Source organism: Notechis scutatus, chromosome 3 (genome assembly GCF_049901735.1).
Source record: "Notechis scutatus isolate UNSWTSFEM ecotype Mainland chromosome 3, rNotScu1.2, whole genome shotgun sequence".
NCBI classification, from domain to species: Eukaryota; Metazoa; Chordata; class Lepidosauria; order Squamata; family Elapidae; genus Notechis; species Notechis scutatus.
This window is the reverse complement of record NC_142011.1, coordinates 86,506,774-86,523,050: the sequence shown is the minus strand read 5'-3', so window position 1 is coordinate 86,523,050 and position 16,277 is coordinate 86,506,774.

The window sequence follows — 16,277 nt, the reverse complement described above, 5'->3', positions numbered from 1 at the left end:
CTGTGTACAGTTTGTTTGTCTGAAGAATGTGATCGTAATGGGAAAAAGAAAAATCATTGAATTGGTAGGAATAGATATGTTGTTCTCCTGCTTTATTTCTGTTTCTTAGGGCATACAGTCCAACTCTGTTTTCCTCCATACTATTTCTAATGTTGGCATGCCAGTCTCTAGCCACAAGCAGCACTTCCTGCTTGCAAGTTTTGTCTGTTAAGGATTAACTTTAACACACAGTACAACTTCTGGTGCATCTGCCACAAAAGTTGGAGCATAAATGTGAATAATCAGAATATTAAAGTGTTATCAGCAAAGCCTAGTGAAGTAATCAGTCATTAATTGCTTTGTGTCCAAGAGCCATCTTGGCTACGCATTTCCTAACTCTTAAAGAAATGCTGTTCATTTTTGTTGTTGTGAGGAAAGGAAATGGAAGCCTTGTCCTTTAAGGAAAAAGGCAAAGTTCTTTCCTTTTGTGGATTCAAATTTCCCGGCTGGGAGATTTTACTGCAAAATCATTTGGTCAGCTGCATTGAAGCCAGAATCAGTTTATTAATAGGAAGGCAAATAAGAATAAACCCCACAGCATTCCTGAGATTAATCTAATAAGTGAGTAGGAAAACCTCTTTCTTATACACTTCAGGTTCTTTGATTTTGTAGGTGTGAATCTTTGAAGTCTTTGATTTGTGTTCGAGTTCCTGTTTCTTGAGATTGGGATCTCTTCCTGGGATCTTGGTAGGAGTAATTGTTTTATAGTCCAATCTCTGATCCTTTGTGGCTATCACTTTTCACCTGTTTGCAATATCCTGAGTTTCCTGTTATGCTGTTTGCTTTTCACAAGTTTTTTGTGGCTTGCTATCTATTTGATGTCTATGGGAAAGGATCCTAGCTAATGTGTGTCCCATGCAAAGGTGGGGGCTAATGAAGCTGCCCCTGCTTGTGTTTTCACCTCTCCTTTCTTTTAGAGGAATTTCCCTTCCCCTTCGAATGTTTTAAGATTTCTTTTCTTTTCCTAGAAGAGAGGGGAATCGTAACTTCCAACAGTTGTTACGTCCAGAGTAGTAAATGGTAATATCCCTGCCCCTCTGCTTTGTGATTTTCTCCTTACTGAGATCCTGTCTATCCCTCCTCCCTTGTCTTTTAGGAGAGCTTTTCCATCTTACATCTAGAGAAAGGCAAGTTAGGAACATTGGGAGGCCTTGGCAAATTCACAACTTTTTTCTTCTTCTTTGCATCTTATAATATAGTTGGGATTTTTTATTGTTGGAGTGGATAAAGAGAGTTTGTTTAATGAGTTCTTTTTAGGAAGGGTGCACTGTCAGCAAGTCTTTTTGGTTTTAGTAACTGGGCAAGATGTAAGAAATCAACTTGTATAAATATAAAACATGGCAGAATTAAGGTTTGTTTTCTGAACTTTGCATTGGTCTAAGGGGGAACTATAAATTGTTCTAGGAACTATAAATCATTGTCTCTAAGTCTAGTCACATAGATATACAAAAGGGAAGAAGATGCATTAGATGTAAGCCACTCAGAGATTTCTTTTTTTAATTAGTGAGAGTAACATAGATCCTATGAAAAGAGATAAATAAAAACATGAGAGTGACCTCAGTGGGAGAGAGAAAAACTGAAGAAGGAAGGAAGGAAGGAAGGAAGGAAGAAAGGAAGGAAGGAAGAAAGAAGAAAGAAAGAAAGAAAGAAAGAAAGAAAGAAAGAAAGAAAGAAAGAAAGAAAGAAAGAAAGAAAGAAAGAAAGAAAGAAAGAAAGAAGAGAAAGAAAGAGAAGAGAGAGAAAAATAAAGGAGAAAGAAAGAGAAAGAGGGTGAGAAAGTAAGAGCGACAGAGAGAGAAAGGAAGGAAGAAGGAAGGAAGGAAGGAAGGAAGGAAGGAAAGAAAGAAAGAAAGAAAGAAAGAAAGAAAGAAAGAAAGAAAGAAAGAAAGAAAGAGAGAAAAAATAAAGGAGAAAGAAAGAGAAAGAAGGTGAGAAAATAAGAGAGAGAGAGAGAAAGAGAAGAAGGAAGGAAGGAAGGAAGGAAGGAAGGAAGGAAGGAAGAAAGAAAGAAAGAAAGAAAGAAAGAAAGAAAGAAAAGAAAGAAAGGAAAAGAAAAAAAGAAAGAAAAGAAAAGGGTGAGAAAGTAAAGAACAGAGAGAGAAAGGAAGAAAGAAAGGAAGAAAGGAAGAAAGAAAGAAAGAAAGAAAGAAAGAGAAAGAAAGAAACAAAGAAAGAAAGCAAAAGAAAGAACGAAAGAACGAAAGAACAAAAGAAAGAAAGAAAGAAAGAAAGAAAGAAAGAAAGAAAGAAAGAAAGAAAGAAAGAAAGAAAGAAAGATAGATAGATAGATTCTGGATTGGGGGGGTGTCTGTCATTTACTTAGCTGATTGCCACAGTGAGACTGTGAGACTGACAGCAATACTAGCAGAAAAGAATGCAAGATACTTTGGTCCAATATGCCTCAAACAAGCCAAACCAGATCTGTCTCAGCAGGCTGAGCGATGGTCATTAATTTTTAATACTGTTAATGTTTATTAGTGAAGGATGATTGACTTTAAGTGCCTGATGAATAATAAATAAATGATGTACATTTCTGGCATTTGAATCACATTAGTATGGAAGGCCTGTGGGGATACCCTTCATTCTTGAAGAAATACACTGCCCCACTTCCCAAAGGTAGGCGCTATTTTCTTTATGCTTTCCTTACACTCTTCTTTCTTTCTTTCTTTCTTTCTTTCTTTCTTTCTTTCTTTCTTTCTTTCTTTCTTTCTTTCTTTCTTTCTTTCTTTCTTTCTTTCTTTCTTTCTTTCTTTCTTTCTTTCTTTCTTTCAACAGAGAAGAACTTTGAATGGCTTTGGGGAAAATGTGGAGTTAGTATTTTCCTTTGGTCACCCTAATGACACAGGGAGGCTCGTCCCACTTGCTGTCACTAATCTAGGAAGGTCTGATCTACACTTGAAGGCCCTGTTGGATTTCATAACAAACACCTGTGTCCATCAAAGAGAACACACAGGATCTCTGCACGAGCACTCCTTGACTTTGTAATTTCATTGACTGACAGTTTAATATCTATTTATTTTCACATCTGACTCCAGTGGAGACAGGCAGGCATCCTAAATGTCAAGATATTATGCTGACAACCAAGGGTGGTTCCCCCTCCATTATTTAAGAGGAGAAAGGTTCTTTGTAAGTAAAGTGTTATTTTTTCAAGCCTACCAACTTGAATAAAGACCAAATTATAGGGCATACATAATTGCCAGTGTAACTGCTGATAGGTTATCAGTACACAGTTTTTTAATAGGGAGTTAGGTGGAGATATTCAGTTTGATTTACTTGCAAACTTACTCCTGCTTTCCATATTTGAGAAATGAAATGTGTAAATTACATTATTTAAATTCATGGAGCTGTTCTCATTTCTAGAGACAGGGGTAAGAAGTGTTTCCTATTTGGAAATTAACTATTTTAGAAGAAAACCTTTCATTTTTCCGTCTAGGCTCATTTGAACTCTAAATGGAAAGAAAGGCGTTTGCTCCAACAGAACTTTGCCGCGTTATAACAATTTCAGAGGATACAAATGTAAATAGAAATCCTTTGAAAACCACATGGTGATCATTCTGGGAAAAATACTTATTGGAGTTAGGGCAAACAACCATCATTGTGTGACACTTATCCCAGGACCAGATCAAGATGCTATATGGCATTTGCTTAAATAATAGTGATTTATGACATTCCGTACTGAGAAGAGAATTATTTCATTTAATGTCATTTTGTTGTTGCTTTATAATTACCAGATTGTAATTATAATTATATAATTCACTTTCAACGGAAGTGAATATATGTAGCTCAGGGTTGAACTGTGGCATCCTTAATATCCTCTGAGCTTGGTTGTTTGCTTGCTGATGTTTCATTACCTGAGTAGGTAACATTATACACAGCAAGCAAACACCCAAGCTCAGAGAGCATCAAGGATTCCACAATTACTATTGTAAAAATACCAGTTCCTCTGAAAATTTTGGAATAGATCTTGAGGCAAAGTTTGACAAATGATTTACTTATTTATAATCACAATTTATGAGACCTCCCCAACTCAAATAAACAAATAATCCTCTTATTTCGGGTGCACAAGTAAAGCAGAACTAGAGACAACAAGAGTAGCGTTATTCATTAATTAATAAACATTTCAACATTTTAATCTCTTATTAACTCTTAAACCATTCTAATTTTCTATTTCTAATACAAATGATTGATTTTAAAATTTAACAAAATATTAAAGGGAATGTTTAGAATATTGAGTTTTAATTAAAGAGTTTAATATGACTATGGTATTGATGTTATTATAAAATTATTATTGTAGCATTTGTCTTTGGAAAAGGCAATGGTAATGTTATAAGATTCAATATTTAGATCTATTATTTAACTATGTATTTAATCATTTTGGATTTATTATTTTTCTTTTATTAAAAAAAAAATTAGTAGATAGAATGTACCAAGCAGAATCAGATTGGGTATTAAGTGTTATTTTAAATGTTAATCTAATTAATTTAGGGGGAAGATAGAAAGGCATCATACTCTGATTAGTGATTTCAGGAGAAATTCTTTTTTTTTATTATAAGGAATGAGACAAAGGGATAAAATGGACAAAAGATACAAATATAATGACTCAAATTAAGATGGATTAAATAAGATAGAATTAAGAAGAGTGAAATGTGTGGAGAAGCTAATATAGAAGACATAGAATGGTAAATAAAATAGGTAATGACATGTAAGATGAGCATGAATATAATTGAAGTCCATGTAGAGAGAGGTACCTGGGGCCAAGTTACTTTCCTAAAAGATTTTTTATATGTTTGTGTGTTGTGTGTTTATGTTTCTGGGAGAATTAATAAAACCTTGCAGAAATATAGAATGAGAATAATGGTAACCAAGTCAGAAAGAAATAGATGAAATAATAATAGTGAAATTGAATAAGAGTAAAGAGAAGTAAAGAGAAACTGGATAAGAGGTATTTGTATGCTCATATGGAAATGGTTTAAAATAGAATTATATTGTATTTTAGGTTTTATTTGACTTGTAAAATTTATAATGGAAAAAGGTTCAAGTATGTAATGTTTAATGATAATTTGTTTGTCTTTAAAATTAATAAAATTTGTTTTAAAAAAAAGAGTAGCGTTATTGAAGATTGCTATTGGTACCATAGGGCCATTAAAAAAAACAGTGATGAGGGTGCTGAAATTTTAATGAACTTATGTGGGAAATAAGGAACCCAATGTTTCATTTGTATATAGAGCTCTTAATGGTCTGATATTAGAAATATTTGACAAGGCAGATCTGAATATATCCTCCTCAAAATCAGATGTTAAGATCAATATCCCGAAAGATGACTTGGAATCTCTGAAGGCCATAATGTTTAATATGCATAAGCTGCTTTGTTTGCCTTTAAGTCTGAACTTGGGTCTAACAGCCTAATTCATAATTCAGACAAAGGGAATGAGTTTAACAAATATCTTTTCCTCCACTATGATTTGCATATTTAGTAGGCAGATTCTGCCAATGTGTGTCTGCTGTTTTCTGAAGGAAATGAAAACATCTTGCATGCCATTCACTGAAAGGAATCGGTTTACTTTATTCACTTGCCTTGTAGTAAGGAAACCAAGGTTTGGTGGACTGCAGTGGCACACTGGATATTTCTTTTTCAAAAAAAATGATCCCCTGATTGTGCATGGCAGTACAGATAGTCTCAACTTACAACAGTCCATTTAGTGACTGTTCCAAGTTACAACAGTACTGAAAAACATGACTTATGACCAATGGTGGGATTCAATTTTTTTTTACTACTAGTCAATGACAATAATATACATATATATATTGGATTGATAATATGAGAATCTATATGAACTACTGGGGAAAGACTGTAGAGATTTTGCACAGAAGATTTGTACCAACGACACACTGTATGTAACTGAAAGATGGTTTTATGTTTTATGTTTTGTTTGTGTATGTTTGTGTAAAAATAAAAAATATATATTAAAAAAATATTTTTTTTTAATTACTGGTTCTATGGGCATGGCTTGGTAGGCATTCTAGAGAACTGGTAGTGGAAATTTTGAGTAGTTTGGAGAAATGGCAAATACCACCTCTGACTGGCCCCACCCCATCTATTCACTGCCTCCTGAGTCCCAGCTGATCGGCTGGGTCTTCTTTGGTTGCCCTGCACAGGAGAACAGAGCTGGAAAGCCGGTTAGTCAGGTGGGGAGGGGAATGGGGATTTTTCAGTAACCTTCCCCTGGAGTGGGGAGGGAATGGAGATTTTACAGTATCCTTCTCCTGCCATGCCCACCAACCCATGCCTACCAAGCCACGCCCACATAACTGCTAGTAAAATTTTTGAATCCCACCACTGGAGAAGTCAGTTGTGGATTTAGTCTAATTTGGTGATCCACAGGTAGTCCTTGGCTTACAACCATGGCTGAGCCCACAATTTATCTTGCTAATTGAAACTCCTCTCTTCTGCTTGTGTTTTGCATTTGGAACAGATTTCTTTTCAGGTGGGGAGAGGGAGTCGAACTCTTTAGCATCAGAGCATTTTTAAAAAAATAATAATATAGAAAATACTAATGCTCTAATAGTCATTTCAAAAAATCCTTTCTTAGTGAGCACTTAGAAGACAAGAGGAATATACGTGCCAAATTTCAAGTTTGTAGGCTTTACAGTTCTGGAGATTTTGTGATGATGCGTAAGTGGTATTTCGCTTTTATATAGATAGATTTCTCTCATTCCTAACATTGCTTCACCTTCCTTTTTCTTCAAAACTGAACCGTGAGCAGGTTCCCTCCTCTTTTAGGAAGCCAGCTTGAAATGTAAAATGTCAGGCTGAGTGCCCCTCTGCTCATATGCTGCAGGTTTAAATTGTGAACAAGACAGATAGTTCAAACTCACTCTCAGCACAGTGAGAAAGTAATTACTCAGTCATTGAAAAAGGTCCTATTATCATTACCCAGTAACCTGAACGTCCACCACATATCTGGGTATTATTTTAAATGGCTTCCCAAAAAGCATTTTCAGAATCTCAAATTTAAATCACATGAAAAAATAGTTCCATTTATTATTCCTTCCTCTCTCTCTTTTCTTTTTCCCAGGAAAGGTGAGGAGTTTCAGAGATTATTCTAAATGTCAGTTTAGCATACATTTTAGTCAGCTGGATGTGCAAAATGTGCTGAATGAAAACTTCTCTTTCTGGAGTAAATGCCATGTTGGTAAACGAAAAGGGAGAGTCATACGTAAAGGTCACTTCACATGGCGAGTTGGGTGGTGTTATCAATATAACTAAGAACATTAGTTTTATGAGAGGTCGTTCCATTAATTAGATAAACCACAGCAACCACAGGGAATCTTTGCTAGCCTCACCCTCTTAATCCATGTGTTGTTTCTGAACCTACCATCATTTCTCTGGCAAATAGCAGGGGATGGATGATCTGTACTCTGTTTCTGCTATACAGCACCCCAAAGTTACATATTACCACGGCTGTCAGTGCTGTGAACTAGAATCACTTCTTTCATTGCTCCATTACATCCTACCTCCTACATCCTGCACACAGGCAATTGTTTAACCATTGTGAACTGCTAGAAAATGACAGCTGCTTTCCTTTTAGGGATGGGCAGGAATCATGATAATAATAAAAAAAAGACATGCAAAGCAGAAAGTACAACACGTAACACAACCCCTAATCAACAAGAAAGGCAGCCTGACAAAATCTTCTACCACCTTATATCCATCCATCCATGCAGAAGCAGCAATATAGTCTATATTCTGGGACCATTTACTTGAGTTAAGTGAGGTGTCAGCAAGGCTTCTACTCAAGGGTGGCTGTGAGACCCAGATAAAAACAGAATAATAAATGCAGATGGGGGGAGGGGGAGGTCAAAAATATCAACATATGTCAGGCAAGACTTTCTGAGGGGAATCGCAGGATGATGGATGAAAGGGCCCCCAGATCTGGCTTATTTATTTGATGAAATGTGTACTACATGGAAGAGTCCCATATGAAGGGTTATGTGTCTTTTGTTTAAAAAAAACACCATGTGTTTGCTTTTCTTTTTTTAAAAAAAATAAATTTTATTGATTTTACAATTAAAACAAACCAACAACACATACATAAATGAAAGAGAGAAAAAGAAGAAAGGGAGAAGAAAATAGAAAGAAAAAAATAGAAAACAATTAAAAACATTCTCATCTTCAACAGTTTGTAAGACCTCTTTTTTATCCTTATTTTATGCCATATACACACACCTAATCCTTACATATATCTGTGAATCACTACTATGGATTTATCCTATCCTCTTTTGCCTTTTAGTGTGGTGTCTATATTTGTTCTATCCATTGTACCAGCAGTTCCAGCTGTTGTAGTATATTGAAGTGTCTTTATTTTTTAATGCCAAAGTTAATTTGTCCATTTCTGCACAACTTGAAATTTTTTGAATGATCATCTCCTGTGATGGAACATGAGGCTACTTCCAACATTGTGCAAAAGCCAGTCTGGCCACTGTCAAAATGTGTATTATTATATATTTCACTTTTTTTGATATTTGTTTATCAAAGATCCCTAACAGAAAGGACTCTGGTTTGAATTTGATCTGTTCTCTTGTCATTTCTTCCAGCCAATTTTTAATTTTCTGCCAATATTTTTGAGCTTCTGTACAGGACCACCACATATGGAAAAAAGTTCCCTCTTTTTTTTTTTTTTTGCATTTCCAGCAATTCGGACTCATATTGGGGTGCATCTTCACTAATCTCGAAGGAGGAAGGTGCCATCTATAAAACATTTTATAGGCGTTTTCTTTGTATGCTACCAATTTTGTAATTTTATTATTTCTACCCCAGACCTTTTCCCATTCTGTTATGGTGATGCTACGTCCTATATTCCTACTCCAGGCTATCATGTTCCCTTTTACAATTTCTTCTTCTAATTCTACTTCTAATAAATAATTATAAAATTTTGTTATTTTTTTTTTGCCTGATCCTAATAAAATTTTATCTAATTGCTGGAGTTTATTGTTAATTCCAAATTCTTTCTTGTCCTGTTTATATCTACTTTGAATTTGAAGATATGCCCACTGATCAATTTTTAGTCCCCGCTCTTGAAGTTCTTGCTGCGATTTCAAATTTCCTTGTGTATCCAATAGATCCTTATATTTAATCGTTTTAGTGATATCCAGATTATTTGGGTGAATCATCGCCTCCATTGTTGAAATCCAAATTGGTATTTTTAAATAGTGTTTTTTCCGTATTTTCTTCCAATTAGTTAATAATGAGTCTCTGATTAGGTGTCTGTGAAAATATTTCTGGCTAGTTTTCCCTACATTCCATAAAAAAGCATGCCACCCCCTTTGCAAGTCATGGCCTTCTAAGAATAATATTCTCTTATTAGTTAAATTCACCCATTCCTTCAACCATACTAAAGAGGCTGCACTATAATACAACTCCCAATTTGGAAGTGCCAGCCCTCCCCTGCTCTTCATATCCTGCATTCCCTTTAAATTTATTCTAGGTTTTTTCCCTTGCCAGATAAAATTTACAGTTATTTTATTAAGTTCTTCAAAAAAAATTCTGTGTACTTTGATTGGGATCGTCTGAAATATATATAGGAATTTTGGAAGAATATTCATTTTAATAGCAGCAATCCTGCCTAATAATGAAAGTTGCAGCTTGCCCCATGTTTCTAAATCCTTCTTTACCCGTTGCATCAATTTATCATAATTATTTTCCTTAAGTGTCTTACAATGTGCTGTCAACCATATTCCTAAGTATTTAACTTTCTTTATCACTTGTATTCCCATAACTTCTTCTAGTTCTATTTTCTGTTTTTCTGTTAAATTTTTAGTCATTAATTTTGTTTTCTTCCTATTAATTTTAAGTCCTGCTACTGCTCCAAATTGTTCTAATTCATTCATCAATTTTTGTCCTCTTTCTATTGGTTCCTCAATGAAAAAAATCATATCATCCATAAGCGCTTGTAACTTATATTCTTCTTTCTTAACCTTTAATCCTTTTATGTCTGGGTTCTGTCTAATTCGCATTAGTAATGCTTCTAATGATAATATGAAGAGCAGGGGTGAGAGTGGGCAGCCCTGCCTGACTTCTTTTTCTATTTTTATTGGGCGGATATATTCCCCGTTTATTATAATATTAGCCTGTTGTGTATCATAAATGGTTGTTATAATATTTTCAAATTTGGTGCCTAAATTCATATTATAATTTTTTTTGGATTAAAAATTGCCAATTTAAATTATCGAAGGCCTTCTCTGCATCTAAAAACATAAGTGCAATTTGTTTTTCGGGGTGGGCTTCGTAAAATTCTAAGACAACTAGTACTATTCTTAAGTTGTTCCTGATTTGTCTGGTCGGCAGAAATCCATTTTGATCTTCATATATATGCTCATTTAACATTCTTTTTAGTCTACTTGCTATAATAGAAGTGAATATTTTGTAATCAGTATTTAACAGTGAAATCGGCCTATAATTATATATATATCGGGGATCCGAATCATCCTTCAGGATCAGCGAAATCAATGCCCCCCTCCATAAGTCCGGCATCCTGGCTGCCAATAAGACGTCATTAAAAACTTCCACCATAAGAGGTCCTATTTGTTCTGCTATTGCCTTGTACAGCTCCCCTGGAATCCCATCAGGTCCTGGGGATTTATTGTTTTTCTGGTTCTCTATTGCTGATTTCAGTTCAAACCAAGTAATGTCTTTATTTAATAATTTTTCCATTTCTTCCCCAATTGCTTTATCCTTCACTTCATCTAAATAGTTTCTTATTCTATCTTCGTTAACTTCTTCCTTTTTATATAACTCTTCAAAATACTTATGGGCATTTTTTTTTTCTGTTCGATCTCCTGCTGTATATCCCCCTTTCCATCTATTAGCTGGTATATCAATCTCTTTTCTTTCCTTTTTTTTAGTCTATATGATAGCCATCTCCCTGGCTTATTAGCATGCTCAAAATAAGTTTGTCTAGTTGTATTCAAATTTATAATCATTCTCTCTTGTTCAATTAAATTCAGTTTATGTTTAGTTATTATTATCTGATTTTGCAATTTTGAATCTTTTGGGGTACTCTGTAATTGAGTTTCTAATTCCTTAATTTTTTGTTGTAATTTGTTTTGCTGGGCGTATTTTTCCTTATTCCTCTTGGTGTTATAAGAGATTGTTACACTTCTTATTACTGCCTTCATTGTATCCCAAATGTTTTGTTTCATAGTTGCTCCATTATCATTTTCCTTTAAGAAATAATTTAATTCCTCCTTGAGTTTGTTGGTGTATTGTTTTTCTCTTATTAACTGAGTATTTAACGTCCATCTTTTCTTGGGGTTTTCCCTACCCTTCCATATTATCTGAATTGGATTGTGATCTGCCCATTCATTAGGTAAAATTTCAATCCCTTTTATCTCATTTGCTATTTCCCCATTCATCCATGCCATATCAATTCATGTCCATATTTGATGAGGATTTGAATAGAATGTAAATTGTTTTTTCTTGGGATGTGATCTTCTCCATATATCAATCAAATTTCACTCATCATTTCCATACATATCTTGGGAAGCTCTCTTTTCCCCCCTTTGTTCTTCCCCCCATTACTGTGGTCTTTTTGATAATCAGCAATAGAATTAAAGTCTCCTATGATACAAATATTTCTTTTTTCCAATTCTACTATTTTTCCATAAAGAAGCTTAAAAAACTCTTTTTGATCTCTGTTCAGGGCGTAGATTACCACTAAGAGAATTGGGATGGCATTGGCTTCCGGTTTCACGTGGCTTTGGTGGCAGCAGGAATTCGCAACTGTCCGCGATTCCTGCTGCGCTTGCCGCCAAGGTGCCCCCAATCCAAACGGGTCAGGGGGATATGGCTGCCCTGTAGAGGCAGCCGAAGAGAGAGGGAGCCGGACAGGGGTTGGGGTGTTGCAGACCCCCTCCTCGTCTGGGAAAACCCCTTTTTCCCGAGGTGGTTGAGTGGCGGTCAGTAATGGCCGCCACGAAAAGCCTGCAGCCAGGTAAGATTGTGCTGGAGGAAGCAGGAAAAGTGAAAGTGCTGTCTGAGCCGGGTCAATCAACAACTTTTAAACACCCTGGAAACTGAATTGTTTGAATTGCTGGAAGATACATTGTATCCCTAAGAAGATCGGAAAGCGGCGGAGAAAGCTGTCAAGGGAAAAAACATTTTTTTTCCTTCACTCTCCACCCCTATAGAAACAGCAGATGAAGATTTGGAAAATTTATCTGGGCACTGAAGGTAAATTATTTTGAAAGTTAAAGCCAAGGGATAAAGGATTCATGGACATTGGATTTAATAACTTAGGAAATCGGAAAACCCTTATTGGGGGTATGGATTTCTGAATACTTAAAAGAAAATTGTTGTTGTAAGTGGGAAGGGAGAGGAAAAAATTGGAGCAGAAGTTGAAAAAGGAGGAGATTGCCTAGAACTTTTAAAGAAAGATATATTGTAATTGGATCTTTTTGATTAAACAGTAACCCCAGAAAGAGAAATAGAAGAAAGAACTTTGGTAACTTTGGAATTTTTTGCAATTATTTTTGATTAAAAATACTTGGGTGGTTGTTTTGGAAAAAGTTTTCTCTTCACGATGGCATCAACTTGTGGATGAACTAAAATTGAATATAAAATATATAAAAAGAAAAACAAGATGGAAAAGATACTTTGGGCACTCTATTTCAATTTCTAGAAATGGCGGTATGCACTTATGAAAAGTTGACTACACAGCAGGATGACTGGGACAAAGAAGAAGAAGAAGCCATCTTTGATGAACAATGGGTTCTTTTTGGGGAGGAGGAGAAAGAGGAAAAGAAAAGGGGATTTTAAGGTTTGAAAAAACAACCAAAAAGAGAAAAATGAGATGAAAGGTGGATACAAGGTTAGAAAACAACAGAAAGGGAGTAAGAAAAGGGAGGAGGAGAGACAAAGGGGTAAAAAGGGCAAGGAGAAGAATAAGCAAGAGAGAAAGGAGGGGATGAGAAGCCTTAATGGTGGGAAGCAAGACTTAAAGAAACAAAGCTTATTTAGAGACAATGGGTAAATCTAATTGAAAACAATTTTCCTTTCCCCAGTATGCATATTTATAATCATTATAAAGAGAGAGTAAAGAAGGAGAGATAGTTCATCATAGCGCCAGATGATGAGGGAAAAAGAAGAAAAAAAAATGAGCAAATGTATACAGAAAAAAGGGAGTAAAAAAGGGGGGGGAAGGAATTTTGAAGTAAGTTTTTAGCTTTCCATCTCTAAGTTTGAGAGCTTTCACTCCAAACGCACCGGAAGTGGGGACATAAAAAATGCTGAGTAGGGACTGCAATTACACGGTATCTCCACACATTCGGAAGCTTCCACTTTTACTTTTTGTCTTAGCGTTCCTAAGTTCAATTTTCCTGATTTTCTTCAGATGGAACCACCTCCTCAATTAGATCATTATGCACCCTAAAGGGCTGTTAAGTGGTTTATATCAGTTATATTGTTACAATGGCTTCAGGGTTTCTAAATATCGCCTGTGGCACCACACTGTCTCTGTTCCGTCAGCTCCGATCTTCTTCCCATCTCCGCTTTAATAAAGTCTTTCAGAATAAAAATCAAATGAGATAGTCCAAATCCTCCACAACTTCCAGGCACCTTCCAGCCTCTAGTCTCCCAAGCTCATAAACTTCCCCCTTTACTCGTTATTGTCCTCTCTCTCTCTCTCTTCTGTCTGCCAACCCTTTCACTTTCACTTGCCTCACATCTGCTTTTTGGCCGCTTTCTTTTAGGGCTCTGGACAGACACTTGTAACAGCCTTATAAAAGTCTATGGCATTCCAATCCTCCTCTCCGCCGCTAATTTTCTCTGCCACACTCTTCCCCAATGATCTCACAAACTGTCACTCACTCGCTTCTTTACATCAGTGGCAGTCCGGACTTCGGAGCTGCCATTGATAGGAGGCTGTTTCTTGCTTGTTGGGCTCTGGAGGGCTCCTCTTCGCTGCAGGGGGGTTGCCTTCCCCACACTGCAACCCGAGTCTCCCCCACGCCGGCACAAATCTCTCCGGGACTCGTGCACCCTCAAAGGATCACGCCAACTGCAAAAAGAGATTAACTGAAACTACAGGCGGGCTTCTGCACCTCTGTTCGTCCTTGCCTTGCCACCGGAAGTCCCATGTGTTTGCTTTTCAATAGAAGTCACAACAGCATACTTTCAGGCAGCAGGTATAGGGGCCAAGGCTTCTATGCAAAGCTTTGATATTCTCTGCAGAAGGGATTATTCCAGACGGGAAAGAAGGAAGGAGAAAGACTACAGCAAGGAAGCAATGGCAAGGATAGGGGAAGAAACACCACTCTGGAAGGGACAAAAGATGACACGTGTCAGAGAGAGAGGGAGGGAGGGAGGGAGGGAGGGAGGGAGAGAGAGAGAGAGAGAGAGAACGAACCAATTGTACGGCCTGCCAGTACAATTCCACAAGTACGGTTCCACAAGTGTGGCCTTTTAAAGAGCAATTTTAAAAGAAGCCAATTTGAGAGAAGTACACTTCCTTGTTTCCCCTGATTATGGTGAGTGAAGAAAGTGCTGTCCTCAAAATGGATCTCATATTTTAGAACAAAAGTAAGCAACTTCATTCTTCCCCTGAAAAAATATGGGTTCAATCTTTATTGGCTTTGGGAGCGGGGAATCTTTCCAATTAATTGGTCTTATTTTATGAAGTTGTAAAGTTTTATCATTGCTTTATTTAATAGACTGTACAGATTAAAATGTAATTTCTAAAAGTGATATATTTAGGTCTTGCCCAATCCCAGTGAAACAATGTTAATCTCAGGGAGATGTTATACGAATTAATTTATCCTGTTGGGTGACACAAAATTTGAGAAACACTGAGAAAACCATTTTGCCTATACAATGAAACACCAACCTGTTGGCTGTATCCCACAAAAAGGCATCTTTCTATGGGTCCTCCCTATACGTGAGCACCAAATCTTGCAGTTAGTTCACAGTAGCTCTTTGGGATGTTCATTGACTGACAAGCCTTTTCTCTTGTTCCTTGCTGATTAAAACAGGTCTAAGGACAGTCTATTGCTCACAATGTTAGCAAGCTGATAGGTATCTCAGGATATTAATCACTTGCATGATTGATGCCACTGTAATATAGCAGCAGCTTCATTTGGGTAGTGAATGGTGTTAGATAATCTCTAATCAGCACAGAAGAAAGATCTCTCTTATTTGAACGTGTAAAGCATACCATAGTTGGCTTGGCACCGTGCCTGTATACATTTTAGGCTGAGTCACATAATGAAAAAAAAAAGTCTTCTGTTTGATAAGAGTGCATAAAAAGTGCTATACTGACACTATGAACTTTTACCTTGCACGTAGAATAGGTTGCTACAGTTTGCATAAGACGCAAGAGTCTGTATGAACAAATCTAAAGTTGGCAGCAGTGTAAGCTATGGATTAAACCACTTGAATTTTCTCTCAGTTACCGTTACTGAAGAAGATTCGGCTTCCATCACCTACTAAAGAGTAATCTGTCAAATCCTTCCAGTGCTGAGCTGTGAATCCCACGTGGTTATATGAAGCCGCTCAACAAGTGAACCACCTACTTGCAAATGCAAAGGAATGTTTGATTGGAAAAGAATGGCAGCTATTAAGGATTTATTTAGAAAGCCTGCTTGCAACTTCTAAAGGCAAGACAAGGTGTAATTCAGATTTGTGTCTTTTGTTAGCGCTTTTCTTTTGAATGTTTTAAATTTGTGGGGCTTGCAACCTGCTGAATAAATGTTCTCCTTCCCTTCCCTAAAATAATTTGAGCCAATCTAGAATTAACTGAACACGGTCAACTTAAAAGAATATATAATAAAAAGAAAGAGCTGTCCACACATATCCCATGGCTACAATTTGCAGGCTTCTTTCATTTTGTGTGTGTAGAGTGAATATTTTTTTTACACTTGTTGCAATCTTGTTGGAGGGTGAAGAACTTAAAATTCCCTAGCTTTCATTAACACTGCAGGACAAACCATGAAAAAGAGACATCCTATGATGATAGCAGCAGCATGAACTTGGTAATGTCGTGACCATCTGTGCATGCTCAACAGAAATCATATGGATTGATTGATAAGATGTTACATAAGATATTGGTCAAATAATCCAGGATGTACTCCCCAATTTGGCAGATGTTTTTTTAATCCTAAAACTGCTACAATCACTTAACAAGGAATATGTACAGTTTTTCCTCTTCTCCCCTCTCCCCTTATTTTTTTAAAAAAACCCTGCCTAT